The sequence below is a fragment of the Scyliorhinus canicula genome, unplaced genomic scaffold (assembly GCF_902713615.1).
Source record: "Scyliorhinus canicula unplaced genomic scaffold, sScyCan1.1, whole genome shotgun sequence".
Classification (NCBI taxonomy): domain Eukaryota; kingdom Metazoa; phylum Chordata; class Chondrichthyes; order Carcharhiniformes; family Scyliorhinidae; genus Scyliorhinus; species Scyliorhinus canicula.
Window position 1 is genome coordinate 1 of NW_024056023.1, and position 19,834 is coordinate 19,834.

General features: G+C 56.6%; 1 long non-coding RNA gene across 1 annotated transcript; it reads right to left on the bottom strand.

Annotated features, from left to right (window-relative positions):
• Positions 1–7,419: 7,419 nt before the first annotated feature.
• On the bottom strand, positions 7,420–19,565 carry LOC119961644. Its single transcript, XR_005459702.1, has 3 exons — positions 19,492–19,565; positions 11,089–11,185; positions 7,420–7,637 (listed from the first exon to the last, which is right to left on the bottom strand). It is a non-coding gene; the product is annotated as an uncharacterized LOC119961644 (long non-coding RNA).
• Positions 19,566–19,834: the final 269 nt, after the last annotated feature.

Consider the following 19,834-nt stretch of genomic DNA (forward strand, 5'->3'; position numbering starts at 1 on the left):
GGCACTGGGAGAGTCGCAGTGTCCGGCACTGGGGGAGTCGCAGTGTCCGGCACTGGGAGAGTCGCTGTGTTCGGCACTGGGGGAGTCGCAGTGTTCGGCACTGGGGGAGTCGCAGTGTCCAGCACTGGGGGAGTCGCAGTGTCTAGCACTGGGAGAGTCGCAGTGTCCAGCACTGGGGGAGTCGCAGTGTCCAGCAATGGGGGAGTCGCAGTGTCCGGCACTGGGGGAGTCGCAGTGTCCGGCACTGGGGGAGTCGCAGTGTCCGGCATTGGGGGAGTCGCAGTGTCCGGCACTGGGGGGGCAGATGCGTTGTCCAGCACTGGGGGAGTCGCAGTGTCCAGCACTGGGGGAGTCGCAGTGTCCAGCACTGGGGGAGTCGCAGTGTCCAGCACTGGGGGGAGTCGCAGTGTCCAGCACTGGGGGAGTCGCAGTGTCCAGCACTGGGGAGTCGCAGTGTCCAGCACTGGGGGAGTCGCAGTGTCCAGCACTGGGGGAGTCGCAGTGTCCAGCACTGGGGGAGTCGCAGTGTCCAGCACTGGGGGAGTCGCAGTGTCCAGCACTGGGGGAGTCGCAGTGTCCAGCACTGGGGGAGTCGCAGTGTCCAGCACTTGGGGAGTCGCAGTGTCCGGCACTGGGGGAGTCGCAGTGTCCGGCACTGGGGGAGTCGCAGTGTCCAGCATTGGGGGAGTCGCAGTGTCCAGCACTGGGAGAGTCGCAGTGTCCAGTACTAGGGGAGTTGCAGTGTCCAGCACTAGGGGAGTTGCAGTGTCCAGCACTGGGTAAGTCGCAGTGTCCAGCACTGGGTAAGTCACAGTGTCCAGCACTGGGTAAGTCGCAGTGTCCAGCACTGGGTAAGTCGCAGTGTCCAGCACTGGGTAAGTTGCAGTGTCCAGCACTGGGTAAGTTGCAGTGTCCAGCACTGGGTAAGTTGCAGTGTCCAGCACTGGGTAAGTTGCAGTGTCCAGCACTGGGTAAGTTGCAGTGTCCAGCACTGGGTAAGTTGCAGTGTCCAGCACTGGGTAAGTTGCAGTGTCCAGCACTGGGTAAGTTGCAGTGTCCAGCACTGGGTAAGTTGCAGTGTCCAGCACTGGGTAAGTTGCAGTGTCCAGCACTGGGTAAGTTGCAGTGTCCAGCACTGGGTAAGTTGCAGTGTCCAGCACTGGGTAAGTTGCAGTGTCCAGCACTGGGTAAGTTGCAGTGTCCAGCACTGGGTAAGTTGCAGTGTCCAGCACTGGGTAAGTTGCAGTGTCCAGCACTGGGTAAGTTGCAGTGTCCTGCACTGGGTAAGTTGCAGTGTCCAGCACTGGGTAAGTTGCAGTGTCCAGCACTGGGTAAGTTGCAGTGTCCAGCACTGGGTAAGTTGCAGTGTCCAGCACTGGGGGAGTTGCAGTGTCCAGCACTGGGGGAGTCGCAGTGTCCAGCACTGGGGGAGTCGCAGTGTCCAGCACTGGGGGAGTCGCAGTGTCCAGCACTGGGGGAGTCGCAGTGTCCAGCACTGGGGGAGTCGCAGTGTCCAGCACTGGGTAAGTCGCAGTGTCCAGCACTGGGGGAGTCGCAGTGTCCAGCACTGGGTAAGTCGCAGTGTCCAGCACTGGGGAGTCGCAGTGTCCAGCACTGGGGGAGTCGCAGTGTCCAGCACTGGGGGAGTCGCAGTGTCCAGCACTGGGGGAGTCGCAGTGTCCAGCACTGGGGGAGTCGCAGTGTCCAGCACTGGGGGAGTCGCAGTGTCCAGCACTGGGGGAGTCCCAGTGTCCAGCACTGGGGGAGTCGCAGTGTCCAGCGCTGGGGGAGTCGCAGTGTCCAGCGCTGGGGGAATCACAGTATCCAGCACTGGGTGTGTCGCAGTGTCCAGCACTGGGGGAGTCGCAGTCATTCAGCATTGGGGGAATCGCAGTGTCCAATGCTGGGGGAATCTCAGTTTTCAGCGCTGGGGGAATCTCAGTGTCCAGCGCTGGGGGAGTCGCAGTGTCCAGCGCTGGGGGAGTCGCAGTGTCCAGCACTGGGGGAGTCACAGTGTCCAGCACTGGGGGAGTCGCAGTGTCCAGCACTGGGGGAGTCGCAGTGTCCAGCACTGGGGGAGTCGCAGTGTCCAGCGCTGGGGGAGTCGCAGTGTCCAGCACTGGGTGAGTGGCAGTGTCCAGCGCTGGGTGAGTCGCAGTGTCCAGCACTGGGTGAGTGGCAGTGTCCAGCGCTGGGGGAGTCACAGTGTCCAGCACTGGGAGAGTCGCAGTGTCCAGCACTGGGAGAGTCACAGTGTCCAGCACTTGGGGAATCACAGTGTCCAGCGCTGGGGGAATCTCAGTTTTCAGTGCTGGGGGAATCTCAGTTTTCAGTGCTGGGGGAATCTCAGAGTCCAGCTCTGGGGGAATCTCAGTTTCCAGAGCTGTGGGAGTCACAGTGTTCAGCACTGGGGGAGTCGCAGTGTCCAGCACTGGGGTAGTCGCAGTGTCCAGCACTGGGGGAGTCGCAGTGCCCAGCGCTGGGGGAGTCGCAGTGTCCAGCACTGGGGGAGTCGTAGTGTTCAGCACTGGGGGAGTCGCAGTCATTCAGCACTGGGGGAGTCGCAGTCTTCAGCACTGGGGGAGTCGCAGTCTTCAGCACTGGGGGAGTCGCAGTCTTCAGCACTGGGGGAGTCGCAGTCTTCAGCACTGGGGGAGTCGCAGTCTTCAGCACTGGGGGAGTCGCAGTGTCCAGCACTGGGGGAATCGCAGTGTCCAGCACTGGGGGAATCGCAGTGTCCAGCACTGGGGGAGTCGCAGTGTCCAGCGCTGGGTGAGTCGCAGTGTGCAGCACTGGGGGAATCGCAGTGTCCAGCGCTGGAGGAATCGCAGTGTCCAGCGCTGGGGGAATCGCAGTGTCCAGCGCTGGGGGAATCGCAGTGTCCAATGCTGGGGGAATCTCAGTTTTCAGTGCTGGGGGAATCTCAGTGTCCAGCGCTGGGGGAGTCGCAGTGTCCAGCGCTGGGGAGTCGTAGTGTCCAGCGCTGGGGGAGTCGTAGTGTCCAGCGCTGGGGGAGTCGCAGTGTCCAGCACTGGTGGAGTCGCAGTGTCCAGCACTGGTGGAGTCGCAGTGTCCAGCACTGGTGGAGTCGGAGTGTCCAGCACTGGGGGAGTCGCAGTGTCCAGCGCTGGGGGAGTCGCAGTGTCCAGCATTGGGTGAGTGGCAGTGTCCAGCGCTGGGTGAGTCGCATTGTCCAGCACTGGGTGAGTGGCAGTGTCCAGCGCTGGGGAGTCACAGTGTCCAGCACTGGGAGAGTCGCAGTGTCCAGCACTGGGGGAATCGCAGTGTCCAGCGCTGGGGGAATCTCAGTTTTCAGCGCTGGGGGAATCGCAGTGTCCAATGCTGGGGGAATCTCAGATTTTAGCGCTGGGGGAGTCGCAATGTCCAGCACTGGGTGTGTCGCAGTTTCCAGAGCTGTGGGAGTCACAGTGTTCAGCACTGGGGTAGTCGCAGTGTCCGGCACTGGGGAGTCGTAGTGTTCGGCACTGGGGGAGTCGCAGTGTCTAGCACTGGGGGAGTCACAGTCTTCAGCACTGGGGGAGTCGCAGTCTTCAGCACTGGGGGAGTCGCAGTCTTCAGCACTGGGGGAGTCGCAGTGTCCAGCACTGGGGGAGTCGCAGTGTCCAGCATTGGGGGAGTCGCAGTGTCCAGCACTGGGTAAGTCGCAGTCTCCAGCGCTGGGGGAGTCGTAGTGTCCAGCGCTGGGGGAGTCGTAGTGTCCAGCGCTGGGGGAGTCGCAGTGTCCAGCACTGGTGGAGTCGCAGTGTCCAGTACTGGTGGAGTCGGAGTGTCCAGCACTGGGGGAGTCGCAGTGTCCAGCGCTGGGGGAGTCGCAGTGTCCAGCACTGGGTGAGTGGCAGTGTCCAGCGCTGGGTGAGTTGCATTGTCCAGCACTGGGTGAGTGGCAGTGTCCAGCGCTGGGGGAGTCACAGTGTCCAGCACTGGGAGAGTCGCAGTGTCCAGCACTGGGGGAATCGCAGTGTCCAGCACTGGGAGAGTCGCAGTGTCCAGCACTGGGGGAGTCGCAGTGTCCAGCACTGGGGGAGTCGCAGTGTCCAGCATTGGGGGAGTCGCAGTGTCCAGCACTGGGTAAGTCGCAGTGTCCAGCACTGGGGAGTCGCAGTGTCCAGCACTGGGGGAGTCGCACTGTCCCGCACTGGGGGAGTCACAGTGTCCAGCACTGGGGGAGTCGCAGTCTTCAGCACTGGGAGAGTCGCAGTGTCCAGCACTGGGGGAGTCGCAGTGTCCAGCACTGGGGGACTCGCAGTGTCCAGCACTGGGGGACTCGCAGTGTCCAGCACTGGGGGACTCGCAGTGTCCAGCACTGGGGGACTCGCAGTGTCCAGCACTGGGGGACTCGCAGTGTCCAGCACTGGGTGAGTCGCAGTGTGCAGCACTGGGGGAATCGCAGTGTCCAGCGCTGGGGGAATCGCAGTGTGCAGCACTGGGAGAATCGCAGTGTCCAGCGCTGGAGGAATCGCAGTGTCCAGCGCTGGGGGAATCGTAGTGTCCAGCGCTGGGGGAATCGCAGTGTCCAATGCTGGGGGAATCGTAGTGTCCAGTGCTGGGGGAATCGCAGTGTCCAGCGCTGGAGGAATCGCAGTGTCCAGCGCTGGGGGAATCGTAGTGTCCAGCGCTGGGGGAATCGCAGTGTCCAGCGCTGGGGGAATCGTAGTGTCCAGCGCTGGGGGAATCTCAGTGTCCAGCACTGGGGGAATCTCAGTTTTCAGCGCTGGGGGAATCTCAGTGTCCAGCGCTGGGGGAGTCGCAGTGTCCAGCGCTGGGGGAGTCGTAGTGTCCAGCGCTGAGGGAGTCACAGTGTCCGGCACTGGGGGAGTCGCAGTGTCCAGCACTGGGGGAGTCGCAGTGTCCAGCGCTGGGGGAGTCGCAGTGTCCAGCGCTGGGTGAGTCGCAGTGTCCAGCACTGGGGGAATCTCAGTTTTCAGCGCTGGGGGAGTCGCAGTGTCCAATGCTGGGGGAATCTCAGTTTTCAGCGCTGGGGGAGTCGCAGTGTCCAGCACTGGGGGAATCTCAGTTTTCAGCACTGGGGGAATCTCAGTTTTCAGTGCTGGGGGAATCTCAGTGTCCAGCACTGGGGGAATCTCAGTTTCCAGAGCTGTTGGAGTCACAGTGTTCAGCACTGGGGGAGTCGTAGTGTTCAGCACTGGGGGAGTCGCAGTCATTCAGCACTGGGAGAGTCGCCGTCTTCAGCACTGGGGGAGTCGCAGTCTTCAGCACTGGGGGAGTCGCAGTCTTCAGCACTGGGAGAGTCGCAGTGTCCGGCACTGGGGGAGTCGCAGTGTCCAGCACTGGGGGACTCGAAGTGTCCAGCACTGGGGGACTCGAAGTGTCCAGCACTGGGGGACTCGAAGTGTCCAGCACTGGGGGACTCGAAGTGTCCAGCACTGGGGGACTCCAAGTGTCCAGCACTGGGTGAGTCGCAGTGTGCAGCACTGGGGGAATCGCAGTGTCCAGCGCTGGAGGAATCGCAGTGTCCAGCGCTGGAGGAATCGCAGTGTCCAGCGCTGGTGGAATCGCAGCGTCCAGCGCTGGGGGAATCGCAGTGTCCAACGCTCGGGGAATCTCAGTTTTCAGCGCTGGGGGAATCTCAGTGTCCAGCGCTGGGGGAGTCTCAGTTTTTAGCGCTGGGGGAGTTGCAGTGTCCAATGCTGGGGATGTCGCAGTGTCCAGCGCTGGGGGAGTCGCAGTGTCCAGCACTGGTGGAGTCGGAGTGTCCAGCACTGGGGGAGTCGCAGTGTCCAGCGCTGGGGGAGTCGCAGTGTCCAGCACTGGGTGAGTGGCAGTGTCCAGCGCTGGGTGAGTCGCATTGTCCAGCACTGGGTGAGTGGCAGTGTCCAGCGCTGGGGGAGTCACAGTGTCCAGCACTGGGGGAATCTCAGTGTCCAATGCTGGGGGAATCTCAGTTTTTTGCGCTGGGGGAATCGCAGTGTCCAATGCTGGGGGAATCTCAGTTTTCAGCGCTGGGGGAGTCGCAGTGTCCAATGCTGGGGTAATCTCAGTTTTCAGCGCTGGGGGAATCTCAGTTTTTAGCGCTGGGGGAGTTGCAGTGTCCAATGCTGGGGATGTCGCAGTGTCCAGCACTGGGGTAGTCGCAGTGTCCGGCACTGGGGAGTCGTAGTGTTCAGCACTGGGGGAGTCGCAGTGTCCGGCACTGGGGAGTCGTAGTGTCCAGCGCTGGGGGAATCTCAGTTTTCAGCGCTGGGGGAATCTCAGTGTCCAGCGCTGGGGGAGTCGCAGTAGTCCAGCGCTGAGGGAGTCGCAGTGTCCAGCACTGGGGGAGTCGCAGTTTCCAGAGTTGGGGGAGTCGCAGTTTCCAGAGCTGGGGTAGTCACAGTGTTCAGCACTGGGGGAATCGCAGTGTCCCGCACTGGGGGAGTCGCAGTGTCCAGCACTGGGGGAGTCGCAGTGTCCCGCACTGGGGGAGTCGCAGTGTCCAGCACTGGGGGAGTCGCAGTGTCCCGCACTGGGGGAGTCGCAGTGTCCAGCACTGGGGGAGTCGCAGTGTCCAGCACTGGGGTAGTCGCAGCGTCCAGGCACTGGGGGAGTCGTAGTGTCCGGCACTGGGGGAGTCGCAGTGTCCAGCACTGGGGGAGTCGCAGTGTCCCGCACTGGGGGAGTCGCAGTGTCCAGCACTGGGGAGTCGCAGCGTCCAGCACTGGGGTAGTCGCAGCGTCCGGCACTGGGGGAGTCGTAGTGTTCGGCACTGGGGGAGTCGCAGTGTCCAGCGCTGGGGGAGTCGCAGTGTCCAGCGCTGGGGGAGTCGCAGTGTCCAGCACTTGGGGAGTCGCAGTGTCCAGCACTGGGGGAGTCGCAGTGTCCAGCACTGGAGGAAACGCAGTGTCCATCGCTGGGGGAATCGCAGTGTCCAATGCTGAGGGAGTCACAGTGTCCAACGCTGGGGGAGTCGCAGTGTCCAACGCTGGGGAGTCGCAGTGTCCAACGCTGGGGGAGTCGCAGTGTCCAGCGCTGGGGGAGTCGCAGTGTCCAGCGCTGGGGGAGGTCGCAGTGTCCAGCGCTGGGGGAGTCGCAGTGTCCAGCGCTGGGGGAGTCGCAGTGTCCAGCACTGAGGGAGTCACAGTGTCCAGCGCTGGGGGAGTCGCAGTGTCCAGCGCTGGGAGAGTCGCAGTGTCCAGCACTGGGGGAGTCACAGTGTCCAGCGCTGGGGGAGTCACAGTGTCCAGCGCTGGGAGAGTCGCAGCGTCCAGGACTGCAGGAAAACCCGGTCTCCGTGCGCCGGGGGGGGGAGTTCCTGTCTGTGTGGGAGTCTGCACATTCTCCCCATGTCTGCGTGGGTTTCATCCGGGTGCTCCGGTTTCCTTCCACAGTCCAACTTTGTGCAGCTTAGGTGGATTGGCTGCCCTAAAATTGCCCCTTAGTGTCCACAATGTGCGGGTTAGGCAGGAGTGGGCCGAGTTAGGGAGCTCTTTCAAAGGGTCGGTGCAAACGCGATGGGCCGAATGGCCTCCTTCTGCACTGTAGGGATCCTATGGGTGTTCAAAATAACGCGGGGTCAATAGGGAGTCAGTTACCTTGCTCGCTCCTTGGACTCATTGTAGATCTTTGTTATGACCTGGTCCTTGTTGTCCATGAAGCTCTTGTGAAATTCATCAAGTTTCCTGAAAGGCAATCAGCTCCAATTTACAAATGTGGAAGATTCCGGTTCACAATCGCAACCTCCGCGTCCCTCATCCAGCCCTTTGCTCTCTGGGGTGTGTCCGGGGGGCAGGGGGGGGTGTAACCTCTGTGAGATAAAGCATGACTGAGATTCGAGGCGGACAGGTCGCCTGGCGTCGACCTGGGCACCGGATCAGACACCTGTCCAATTCTGGGGCCTTGGCCGTCCCCGATTCCCATCGCTTCACCTTGTCTGGGGGCGGACGGGCGGCCTGGGGCCCCATGCTCTGGATTTCCCTCTGTAAACCTCTATCTCCCCTCCTCTCAGATCTTCCTTAAAACCAACCTCTTTGTTGGAGGCCATTCGGCCTATCGAGTCTGTACCGACCCTCTGAAAGAGCGTCTTACGTAGGTCCACTCCCCAGCACTATCCCTGTAACCCCACCCAACCTGCACATCTTTGGACAGTAAGGGACAATTCAGCATGGCCAATCCACCTAACCTGCACATCTTTGGACTGTGGGCAGGGCAGCACGTCGGCACAGTGGTTAGCATTGTTGCCTACGGCGCTGAGGACCTGGGTTCGAACCCCGGCCCTGGGTCACTGTCCGTGTGAAGTTTATACATTCTTCCCGTGTCTGCGTGGGTCTCACCCCCACAACCCAAAGATGTGCAGGATAGGTGAATTGGTCACACTAAATTGCCCCTTAATTGGAAAAATATAATTGAATAATTAAAAAAAAAGAAAAATGAAATGAAAATCGTTTATTGTCACAAGTCGGCTTCAAATGAAGTTACTGTGAAAAGCCCCTAGTTGCCACATTCTGGCGCCTGTTCGGGGAGGCTGGTACGGGAATTGAACCGTGATGCTGGCCTGCCTTGGTCTGCTTTAAAAGCCAGCTCTTTAGCCCTGTGCTAAACCAGCCCCTAATAACCTTTGGACTGTGGGAGGAAACCGGAGCACCCGGAGGAACCCACGCAGACGCGGGGGGAGGGGGGGAGAACGTGCAAACTCCACACAGTCACCCTAGGCCGGAATCGAACCGGGATCACTGGCGCCGTGAGGCAGCAGTGCTAACCTGAAGATCACCACACCTCAGGCGAAGGGCAAGATTCAGACTGGGGCCTTCATGAATTTTTTTTTTAAATTTAGAGTACCCAATTCATTTTTTTTTACCAATTAAGGGGCACTTGAGCATGGCCAATCCACCTACTCTGCACATAGAACATAGTACAGTACAGCACAGAACAGGCCCTTCGGCCCTCGATGTTGTGCCAAGCCAGGATCACCCTACTCAAACCCACGAATCCACCCTATACCCGTAACCCAATAACCCCCCCCCCTTAACCTTACTTTATTAAGACACTACGGGCAATTTAGCATGGCCAATCCACCTAACCCGCACATCTTTGGGTTGTGGGGGCGAAACCCACGCAGACACGGGGAGAATGTGCAAACTCCACACGGACAGTGACCCAGGGCCGGGATCGAACCTGGGACCTCGGCGCCGTGAGGCTGCAGAGGCTAACTCACTGCGCCACCGTGCTGCCCTTGGGGCCTTCATGAATAACGTCAGCCTGCCACCATCCTGATCGAGGCTGTGGTCTCTGTCTCGATATCTCATCATGTGGCTCTGTGTGTTCGATAAAACTCCTGTCCAGCACCTCGGGGACGTCTTACTTAACCGAAGGATGAGTAATGAAGAGGCCCAGGGTGATGTTCCGAGGGCCCTCGGTTCGAACCTCGCCACAAATAAAAAAACATGGAATCGAAAGCTCACATCCCCTGCATTAAAAATAAAAAATCTTCATCCTTGGAAAGTGGAGTGTTGATTGGACGCGAGTGCTGGCTGTGTGTCTGACTCTACTCCCAGCTGCTTGGCAGTGGGAACCATCAGGGTTTAGTTCGGTATACGCGGGAGAACATTCGGAGGACAGAACTAAACTCTGGAAATTACTGCGTCTAAATATGTATATAAAATACCGTCCTAATGTAAGCAAATATTCATTACATTTCAGACTTTCTGGGAGTTCAAATGCTTTCTGATAAATGACATATGTTAACGCAGAGCCAGTCTAGTTTGTGCAGGCTGAGAAATATAATACCAGTGTTCTTCAGGGCCAGTCCACAAAGCTTCATATCCAAATATACTAGACCTCCATACTGTTTCAAATGGGCAGTTAGTTTTCGAGGCAATCTATGAATAGGGTGGGAACGGAAGGCTACGGATTCAGTTAGTGCAGACATAGAACTGTACAGCACAGTGCAGGCCCTTCGGCCCACAATGTTGTGCCGAACTGGGCTGAAACTAAGATCGAATCAACCTATTCTCGACGGCTTTAGTTCAGGCAGCTACCATGGACAGTACAGGCTTGGAGGGCCGAAGGGCCTGTTCCTGTACAGTATTGTTCTTTATTTTGAGGAAAGGGAGAATGGTCAGGGCTTTGGGGAGAAGGCCAGGGAGAGTGACACGGAGGCTCAGTCGGAACACGTACGCACACACGACAGGACAAACGGCCTCCTTCTGTCCTCTCACCCGTTCTGTGACTCGGTTACAGATCGCTCACAATTCAATGTTTCGTACGGAGGTCCGGGCTGGGCCGGCCGCTCACATCCTCAGGACAGACCCAAGACGCTTTACAGCCAGTGAGGGAGTACATCCTCGTTGAGGCGCCGGAATGTTGATCGACCCTGTTGATCGAAACCCTGTCTGCATCAGCCTGGAAAATATTCAACGACCCCGCAGCCTCCACCGCCCTCAGGGGCGAGAATTCCAGAGATGCCGGACAAAATTCCTCCTCATCGCTGTCTGAAATGGGAGACCCCTTATTTGAGAATGGAGGCTCAGCTTTATAATTCCAGCTGCCAGGGTTGGATTTGAACCCGTGTCCCCCCCCCCGCCCGGAACATTTACCCAGGGGCCTCCCCGGATTGCTAGCCCAGTGACATTCCCACTACACAACTGCCTCAACCTCAATCGACATCATTAAAAAAAAACAAAGTGCCAAAATGCTGTCTATGGGAGCTGGCTGTGCACAAAATGGCTGCCGCATTTCCTACATGGGGGCAGCATGGTAGCACAGTGCTTAGCGCAGTTGCTTCACAGCTCCAGGGTCCCAGGCTTGGGTTACTGTCTGTGTGGACTCTGCATGTTCTTCACCGTGTGTGCGTGGGTTTCCTCCGGGCGCTCCGGTTTCCTCCCACAGTCCAAAGATGTGCAGGTTGGGTGGATTGGCCATGATAAATTGCCCCTTAGTGCCCAAAAAGGTTAGGAGGGGTTACTGGGTTACGCGGATAGGGTGGAAGTGAGGGCTTAAGTGGGGTGCTCTTTCCAAGGGTCGGTGCCGACTCGATGGGCCGAATGGCCTCCTCCTGCACTGTAAATTCTATGATTACTAATCGCGCGACATTACCACGACGCCACCGTTTCCGCACGTCTGCGTTTTGCCTACCTTCCTGGGCTTGTCGAGGAAAGCCTGCTTGATCAGTTTAAGCGTCGCGTCCGATTTGATTCCCAGGATGGCGTAGTAATCGGCGGCGGCTCCAGACCTAATCGTGACGGGAGACAGGAGAAGGCAGGGTTTATTGCTCTGGGCTGCTGCTGTGTGACCCCCTACCAGGGGGGAGGGGGCTGGGCCAGTCCAAACGCGCTGTGCAGCGGAGGGGAGGAGTGGTGCGGGTGGCCTTGGACCCCGAGGGCACAGTCCTCTGTCCAAGCCCCCTGATATACACTGCTTATGGGCAGGGAGAACAGCCAGGAACTTCCTTTCCCTCACCTCTTGGACATCGTTAATTGGTGCTCAATAGCCAATGGGCCGGCAATGAGAGTGTAGGCAAGTACAACAACAACTTGCATCTAGATGGTGCCTTTACGTAATGAAACGTCCCGAGGGGCTTTGCCGGCGTGTTGTGGGGGGTGGGGGGGGGGGGGGGGGAACCAGGCAGCTGAAGGCCTGCCCACCGATGGTGGGAAAATCACCAATGGCACGAGAGGTGAGAATTGGAGGAGCGCAGAGACATCAGGGGGCTGTTGATTCAGAGGAGGAGGGGGGGGGAGATTACAAATACGGGGGAGGGGGCGAGGCCATCAACGGATTTGAAAACCAGGAGGAGAGTTTTCAAATCGAGACGTCGCTTCAGCGGGAGCCAGTGTGCGCCAGCGAGCACTGAGGGCGGGGGGGGGGGGGGGGGGGGGGGGGGGGAGAGGCGATCAAGGAACCCGACGTGGGGTCGGCTTTGGAACTCCAGTGGACGGAGCGTAGAACGTGGGATGAGCCGGACTAATCGCACGGTAGCTACAGCGGTTAGCACAGTTGCTGCACAGCGCCAGGGTCCCAGGTTTGATTCCCGGCTTGGGTCACTGTCTGTGCGGAGTCTGCACCTTCTCCCCCGGTGTCTGCGTGGGTTCCCTCTGGGCGCCCCGGTTTCCTCCCACAAGTCCCGAAAGACGTGCTTGTTAAGGTGAATTGGACATTCTGAATTCTCCCTCTGTGTTCCCGAACAGGCGCCGGAATGTGGCGACTAGGGGCTTTTCACAGTAACTTCATTGCGGTGTTAATGTGAGCCTACTTGTGACACTAATAAAGATCATTAGATCATTATTAGATAATGAAGGCAGAGATGAAGGCTTCAGCAGCAGATCAGCTGAGACAGGGACCAGGCCGGCGGCCGTTATGAGAGATGGGGTGAGCGAACGTTATGGCAGGAGCTGGGGGAATTATTCTTTTCTGCAAAGATTCAGTTTGAAGCTATGAGCTATCGTTGTGCGGCCGTTCAATTTGACCTGTATCGGTGAGCACGCACGCGCTCGACCCTTGTGACTGCCCGGAGAGGGGGGTGGAATATTCCAAGAAGGTGCCCGGACTGGGATAGTTTCAGCCGTGGGGAAAGGCTGGAGACGCTGCGGGGAATGTTTTCTTTGGAAGAGAAGAGGCCCGAGGGGAGATTTCATCAAAGTTTATAAAATGATGAGGGGTAGAGATAGGGTGGAGAGTGTGATGATAGAATCCAATACCAGGGCCCGATGCTTGAACAGAGGGGACTACGATAGAATGAGGAAGGACCTCGCTAAAGTAGACTGGAAACAAATATTTTATGGTTGGACAGTTGAGGAGCAGTGGAGTAATTTCAAAGAAATCTTTCAAAGTGCTCAACAAAAGTATATTCCACTGAGAAGGAAGAATTGTAAGAAAAGAGGTAATCGACCATAGGTGTCTAAGGAGATACATGAGGCTGTCAAATTGAAAGAGAAGGCTTGCAAAGTGGCCAAGATCAGCGGGAAACTAGAAGATTGGGAAAATTTTAAAGGTCAGCAGAAATCCACGAAAAAAGCCATAAAGAAAAGTAAGATAGAACACGGAAAAAAACTGGCACAGAATATAAGGATAGATAGCAAAAGTTTTTATAATTAAATAAAACTAAAAAGAGTGGCTAAAGCAAACATTGGTCCATTAGAGGATGAGAGTGGTCATTTAGTTATGGGATATAATGAAATGGCGGAGGCATTGAACAAATATTTTGTATCGGTCTTCACAGTGGAGGACACTAATGACATGCCAGCAATTGACCGAGAAAAGAAGGTAGGTGAGGACCTGGAAACCATTACTATCACGAAAGAGCAAGTGTTGGGCAAGCTAATGGAGCTCAGGATAGATAAGTCTCCTGGCCCTGATTGGATGCATCCCAGGGTACTGAAAGAGATGGCTGGAGTAATAGCAGATGCACTGGCAGTAATTTTCCAAAATTTGCTGAACACTGGGGCAGTCCCAGAGGATTGGAAAATAGCAAATGTGACGCCACTGTTTAAAAAGGGAAGTAGACAAAAGATGGGGAATTATAGACCGGTTAGCTGAACCTCTGTCGTGGGGCAGATGCATGAGTCTATTATCAAGAAAGACATAGGAGGGCACCTCGATAGAAATTGTCCCATTGGACGGATGCAGCATGGATTCATGAAGGGCAGGTCATGCTTGACGAATCTCTTGGAATTCTATGAAGACATTTCGAGCAAGGTAGACAAAGGGGACCCAGTGGATGTGGTGAAGCTAGATTTCCAAAAGGCCTTTGACAAGGTACCGCACAAGAGGCTGCTGCACAACTTAAGGATGCATGGTGTTAACGGTAGAGTACTAGCATGGTAGAGGATTGGCTGTCTAACAGGAAACCTAGAGTGGGAATAAATGAGTGCTATTCTGGCTGGCAATCAGTGACGAGTGGTGTGCCTCAGGGATCGGTGTTGGGACCACAATTATTTACAATTTGTATAGACGATTTGGAGTTGGGAACTACGTGTAAGGTATCCACGTTTGCAGATGACACGAAGGTGTGTGGCAGAGCAAAGTGTACTGAGCACTGTAAAACCTTACAGAGGAATATTGACACATTGAGTGAGTGGGCAAAGGTCTGGCAGATGGAGTATAATGTCAATAAGTGTGAAGTCATGCATTTTGGTAGGAGTAACAATAGAACGGATTATTACTTAAATGGTAAAAAGTTGCAGCTGCTATGGAGAGGGACCTGGGTGTACTTGTGCATGAGTCAGAGAAGGTTGGTCTGCAGGTGCAACAAGTCATTAGGAAGGCAAATGGAATTTTGTCCTTCATTGCGAAGGGGATTGAGTTTAAAAGTAGAGAGGTAATGTTGCAGTTATGCAAGGTGCTGGAGTACTGTGTACAGTTTTGGTCTCCACACTTGAGAAAGGATGTGCTAGCACTAGAGGGGGTGCAGAGGAGGTTCACTAGGCTGATTCCGGAGTTGAGGGGGTGATCGTATGAGGAGAGGTTGAGTAGGTTGGGATTATATTCACTGGAATTCAGAAGGTTGAGGGGGGATCTAATAGAAACATATAAAATTTTGAAGGGAATGGATAAGATAGAAGTAGAAAGGATGTTTCCACTGGTAGGTGAAAGTAGGACAAGACGGTATAGCCTCAAGATTAGGGGGAGCAGATTTAGGATTGAATCAAGGAGGAACTTCTTCACTCAGAGGGTGGTTAAAGTATGGAATTCCCGACCGAAAGGAGTAGTAGCCGCTACTTCATTGAATATATTTAAAGATACGGTAGATTTTTTTTGAAAAATAAAGGAATTACGGGATATGGCGAGAATGCGGGTAAGTGGTTCTGAGACCAGGAAAAGATCAGCCGTGATCTTATAGAATGGCGGAGCTCGAAGGGCCGGACGGTCTACTTCTGCTCCTAGTTCTTATGTAGGGAGCTCTTTCCAAGAGCCGGTGCAGACTCGATGGGCCGAATGGTCTCCTGCACTGTAAATTCTATAATCAGACCTGCCTGGTGTATATTTATATATATCCTCACTGTGGAGGTGTGTTTGGGGGGGGGGGGGGGGAATAAATGCTGTGGCCAAAAGGAAAACAAAACGGCCGACAGTTGGCGAACCTCCCCTTTAAGGCGGCGGGGGCCAGAGGAACCTCCCCTTTAAATGGGAGAGATGGTCCCGTGACGGGGAATCAAAGAGCTTTGCGAGTCAGTGACAAGAGGAGGGAATTCACGAGTGGGCGGGGCCCCACAACCTTTTTACCTTTTTGATCTCTGAACGGCGGCGACGGAGCGCCTCCCCCTCGCCGACCAGCGCCGCCTTCCTCGGGCCACTGCCATGTCCGCGCATGCGTCCGAGGGGGCACGGCTGAGGGCGGGGCCTCCGCCTATTGTGACATCGCCCGGACCCGCCCCCTTCTTGCGACGCCACCGGGCCCAGCCGTTGACTTTTAAAAGGGACGCGAGCGTCCCCACCAACCGCCCACACGAACGCGCGCACCGAGCATGCGCCGAAACCCGGCGGTGCCGGCCAGCGCGCACCGAGCATGCGCGTACCCCACCGGACCCGGGCGGGTGCCGGCACTCGCGCATGCTCCCTTCATGCCGGCGATGCCCCGCTCAGTCGAACAGCCCCTCCGCCCAAACAGACACTTTTGAAGGAAATTCGACACTCGAGGAAACAGAGAGGGAAAGGGAAAAGGGGTGGGGATGATTCTGGATACACGGCCAAAAGGGAGGGGGGGGAGGAAGAATGGGGCGCGATTTTAACCCAGTCAGGCGCACACACCCCCCCCCCCCCGTTTGAAGTCCCGCACCCCACCCCAGGCACGTTATTCGAGTTCAATCTGGAATGAAAAGACCACGGAGCAGTCGCCGACTGTCGTTGAATAAAGGGTGGCACGGTAGCACAGTGGGTTAGCACTGTTGCTTCACAGCTCCAGGGTCCCAGGTTGGGTTCCTCCGCTGGGTTACTGTCTGTGCGGAGTCTGCACGTTCTCCCAGTGTCAGCGTGGTTATCCTCCGGATTCTCCGGTTTCCTCCCACAGTCCAAAGATGTGCAGGTTAGGTGGATTGGCTATGGTAAATTGCCCTCAGTGTCCCAAAGGTTAGATGGGGTTATTGGGTTACGGGGATAGGGTGAAAGTGAGGGCTTTAAGTGGGTTGGTGCAGACTCAATGGGCCGAATGGCCTCCTTCTGCACTGTATGTTCTAGAACGTTTTCTAAACCGACCTGGTTCACCGACGTCCCCTTTGGGGGGGAAGCAGATACCTTGCCGTCCTTACTCCCGTCTGGGCCACATGTCCCTCCAGATCCATTCTCAAATGGCCCAGCAAGCCACTCAAGTCGGTGATTACGGGTGCGCAATGAACACAGACCTTGCCAGCGACGAATAAAACCGAAATGGTAGAACGGTACAGCACAGGTAGGCCACTCGGCCCATCAAATCTGTACCAGTTCTTTCGGTGGGTGATCCGCGTGGCCCCACGCCGCCCACTCTTTCCTCGGGACGCCTGATTTTTTTTTTCCTCTTCTTCTTTAAGCATTTACCCAACTTCCTTTTATTTGTTTCTCGATTTTTTTAAAGGGGCAGTTCTGCTCCCTAAACGAGGGAAGGGGCCGGCGAGGGACCCGGCTGCTTTTGAAGTAATGGCCAGGATACGCCATTGACAGGGTCTCTCATCTCTCCCCACCCCCAATTCGGGCGGGAAACACAGCCCCCGCGGCTCCTGAGCCCTCCCTCCCCCCAGCCAATTCACCCTCGAATCAACTTTATGTGGCTGCTGATGGTATCTCCACCCTCGCTAATCCATCTTGTGTCCCACCCCCCCCCTCCCCCCCCCCCCCCCCCCCCTCCCCCCCCCCCTCAACCCACTTCCCCCATGTCTCGTCCGAGATCTAAGTCTGTTACTTTCCAGGCTTCCTCCAGACAAGGCCTACCCTTCCGATGACTTAAAAATGGAGGCTGGGCGAGAAACTGGCCAATGTTTATTGGGGCAAGGGCCCCGGGGCCTTTGAACAGGGGTGCAGGTGGCAGGGTCTCACCGGAACCTCTGCAGTGAGTGGGGGTGGATCAGGCGATTTCGTGGCCACAGAAAGGGCAGCTGGATGAGTGGCACAGGGGTCAGCACCGCTGCCTCACGGCGCCAGGGACCTGGGTTCCATTACCGTTGCAGGTCACTGTCTGTGGCGGAGTCTGCACGTTCTCCCCCTGTATCAGGGGCAGCAGGGTAGCATGGTGGTTAGCATAAATGCTTCACAGCTCCAGGGTCCCAGGTTCGATTCCCGGCTGGGTCACTGTCTGTGTGGAGTCTGCACGTCCTCCCCCTGTGTGCGTGGGTTTCCTCCGGGTGCTCCGGTTTCCTCCCACAATCCAAAGATGTGCGGGTTAGGTGGATTGGCCATGCTAAATTGCCCGTAGTGTCCTAATAAAAGTAAGGTTAAGGGGGGGGTTGTTGGGTTACGGGTATAGGGTGGATACATGGGTTTGAGTAGGGTGATCATGGCTCGGCACAACATTGAGGGCCGAAGGGCCTGTTCTGTGCTGTACTGTTCTATGTTCTATGTTCTATCTGCGTGGGTTTCCCCCGGGTGCTCCAGTTTCCACCCACCGTCCAACGATGTGCAGATTAATAATAATCGCTTATTGTCACAAGCCGGCTTCAAATGAAGTTACTGTGAAAAGCCCCTCGTCGCCACATTCCAGCGCCCGTTCGGGGAGGCTGGTAAGAGAATTGAACCCGCGCCGCTGGCCTTGTTCTGTATTGCAAGTCAGCTGTTTAGCCCACTGTGCTAAACCAGCCCCTGATGTTAGGTGGATCGGCCGTGATAAATTGCCCCCTTAAGTGTCCAAAAGATTAGGTTGGGTTACGGGAATAGGGCGGGGGGAGTGGGCCAAGACAGGGGCGCTCTTTCAGAGGGTGGGTGCAGACTGATGGGCCCAATGGCTGCGCTGCGGGATTTCCGTGATTCGATGCACCCACCGGGGAAGAAGGATATGCTGATTGGGGGGGGGGGGGGGCGGTGTGAGAGGAGGCCCGTGTGGGGTAGAAGACGCCGGCACAGCGGATGGGCTGTGTCTTGGCTGTCACGATCGCCGTAACCCCAGCTGAAATCCTCCGCAACAATCCCCTCCCGCCTCACCGCCCCCACCCAGTTCCAGCAGGTACTCAATTCCGGCGCACAGAAACGACATTGTCCCTGAAGTTGGTGAGGATCTTGTCTCCATTGAAAAACATTCCTCTGGCATCACGCAAGTCGCAGGGATCTGTGCTGGGGCCCCTATTGTTGTGTCATTTATATAAACGGCATAGGTGACTATGTGGGGGGGGGGGGGGGGGGGGGGGGGTAGGGTCAGTAAGTTTGCAGATGGCACAAAGATTGGCCGGGTGGTTAACAGTGAGGTTGAGGGTCTTGGGTGGCAGGAGGATGGAGACGGGATGGTCAACTGGGCAGATAATGGAATTTAACCCTGAAAAGTGCGAGGCGATGCACTTTGGAAGGATTAATGTGACCGGGAAGTGTTCAACGAATGGCCTGATACTGGGAACGTCCAAGGAGCAAAGTGACCTCGGGCGTGTTTATCCAAAGATATCTGAAGGCAGGAGGACAGGTTAATAGGCTGGTGAAAAAGGCACATGGGACACTCGCCTTTATCAATCGAGACATCGCTAACAAAAGCAGGGAGGCCATGTTGGAGTTGTATCGAGCTTTGGTGAGGCCACAGCTGGAATACCGTGTGCAGTTTTGGTCTCCACACTTGAGAAAGGATGTGCTAGCACTAGAGGGGGTGCAGAGGAGGTTCACTAGGCTGATTCCGGAGCTGAGGGGGTTATCGCATGAGGAGACGTTGAGTAGGTTGGGATTATATTCATTGGAATTCAGAAGGTTGAGGGGGGATCTAATAGAAACATATAACATTTTGAAGGGAATGGATAAGATAGAAGTAGAAAGGATGTTTCCACTGGTAGGTGAAAGTAGGACAAGACGGCATAGCCTCAAGATTAGGGAGAGCAGATTTAGGACTGAATCAAGGAGGAACTTCTTCACTCAGAGGGTGGTTAAAGTATGGAATTCCCTACCGAAAGGAGTAGTAGCCGCTACTTCATTGAATATATTAAAGGAATTACGGGATATGGCGAGAATGTGGGTAAGTGGTTCTGAGACCAGGAAAAGATCAGCCGGGATCTTATAGAATGGCGGAGCTCGAAGGGCCGGACGGTCTACTTCTGCTCCTAGTTCTTATGTAGGGAGCTCTTTCCAAGAGCCGGTGCAGACTCGATGGGCCGAATGGTCTCCTGCGCTGTAAATTCTATAATCAGACCTGCCTGTTGTATATTTATATATATCCTCACTGTGTAGGTGTGTTTGTGGAGGGGGGGGGGGGGGGAATAAATGCTGTGGCCAAAAGGAAAACAAAATGGCCGACAGTTGGCGAACCTCCCCTTTAAGGCGGCGGGGCCAGAGGAACCTCCCCTTTAAATGGGAGAGATGGTCCCGTGACGGGGAATCAAAGAGCTTTGCGAGTCAGTGACAAGAGGAGGGAATTCACGAGTGGGCGGAGCCCCACAACCTTTCTACCTTTTTGATCTCTGAACAGCGGCTTTGGGCGGCGGAGCGCCTCCCCCTCGCCGACCAGCACCGCCTTCCTTGGGCCACTGCCATGTCCGCGCATGCGCCCGAGTGGGCGTGGCTGAGCGAGGGGCCTCCGCCTATTGTGACATCGCCCGGACCCGCCCCCTTCTTGCGACGCCACCGGGCCCAGCCGTTGACTTTTAAAAGGGACGCGAGCGTCCCTCACCAACCCTCCAAACGAACGCGCGCACCGAGCATGCGCCGAACCCGGTGGTGCCGGCCAGCGCGCACAGAGCATCCGTCGGTCCCGGTAGTACCGGCCAGCGTGCACCGAGCATGCGCCAGTCCC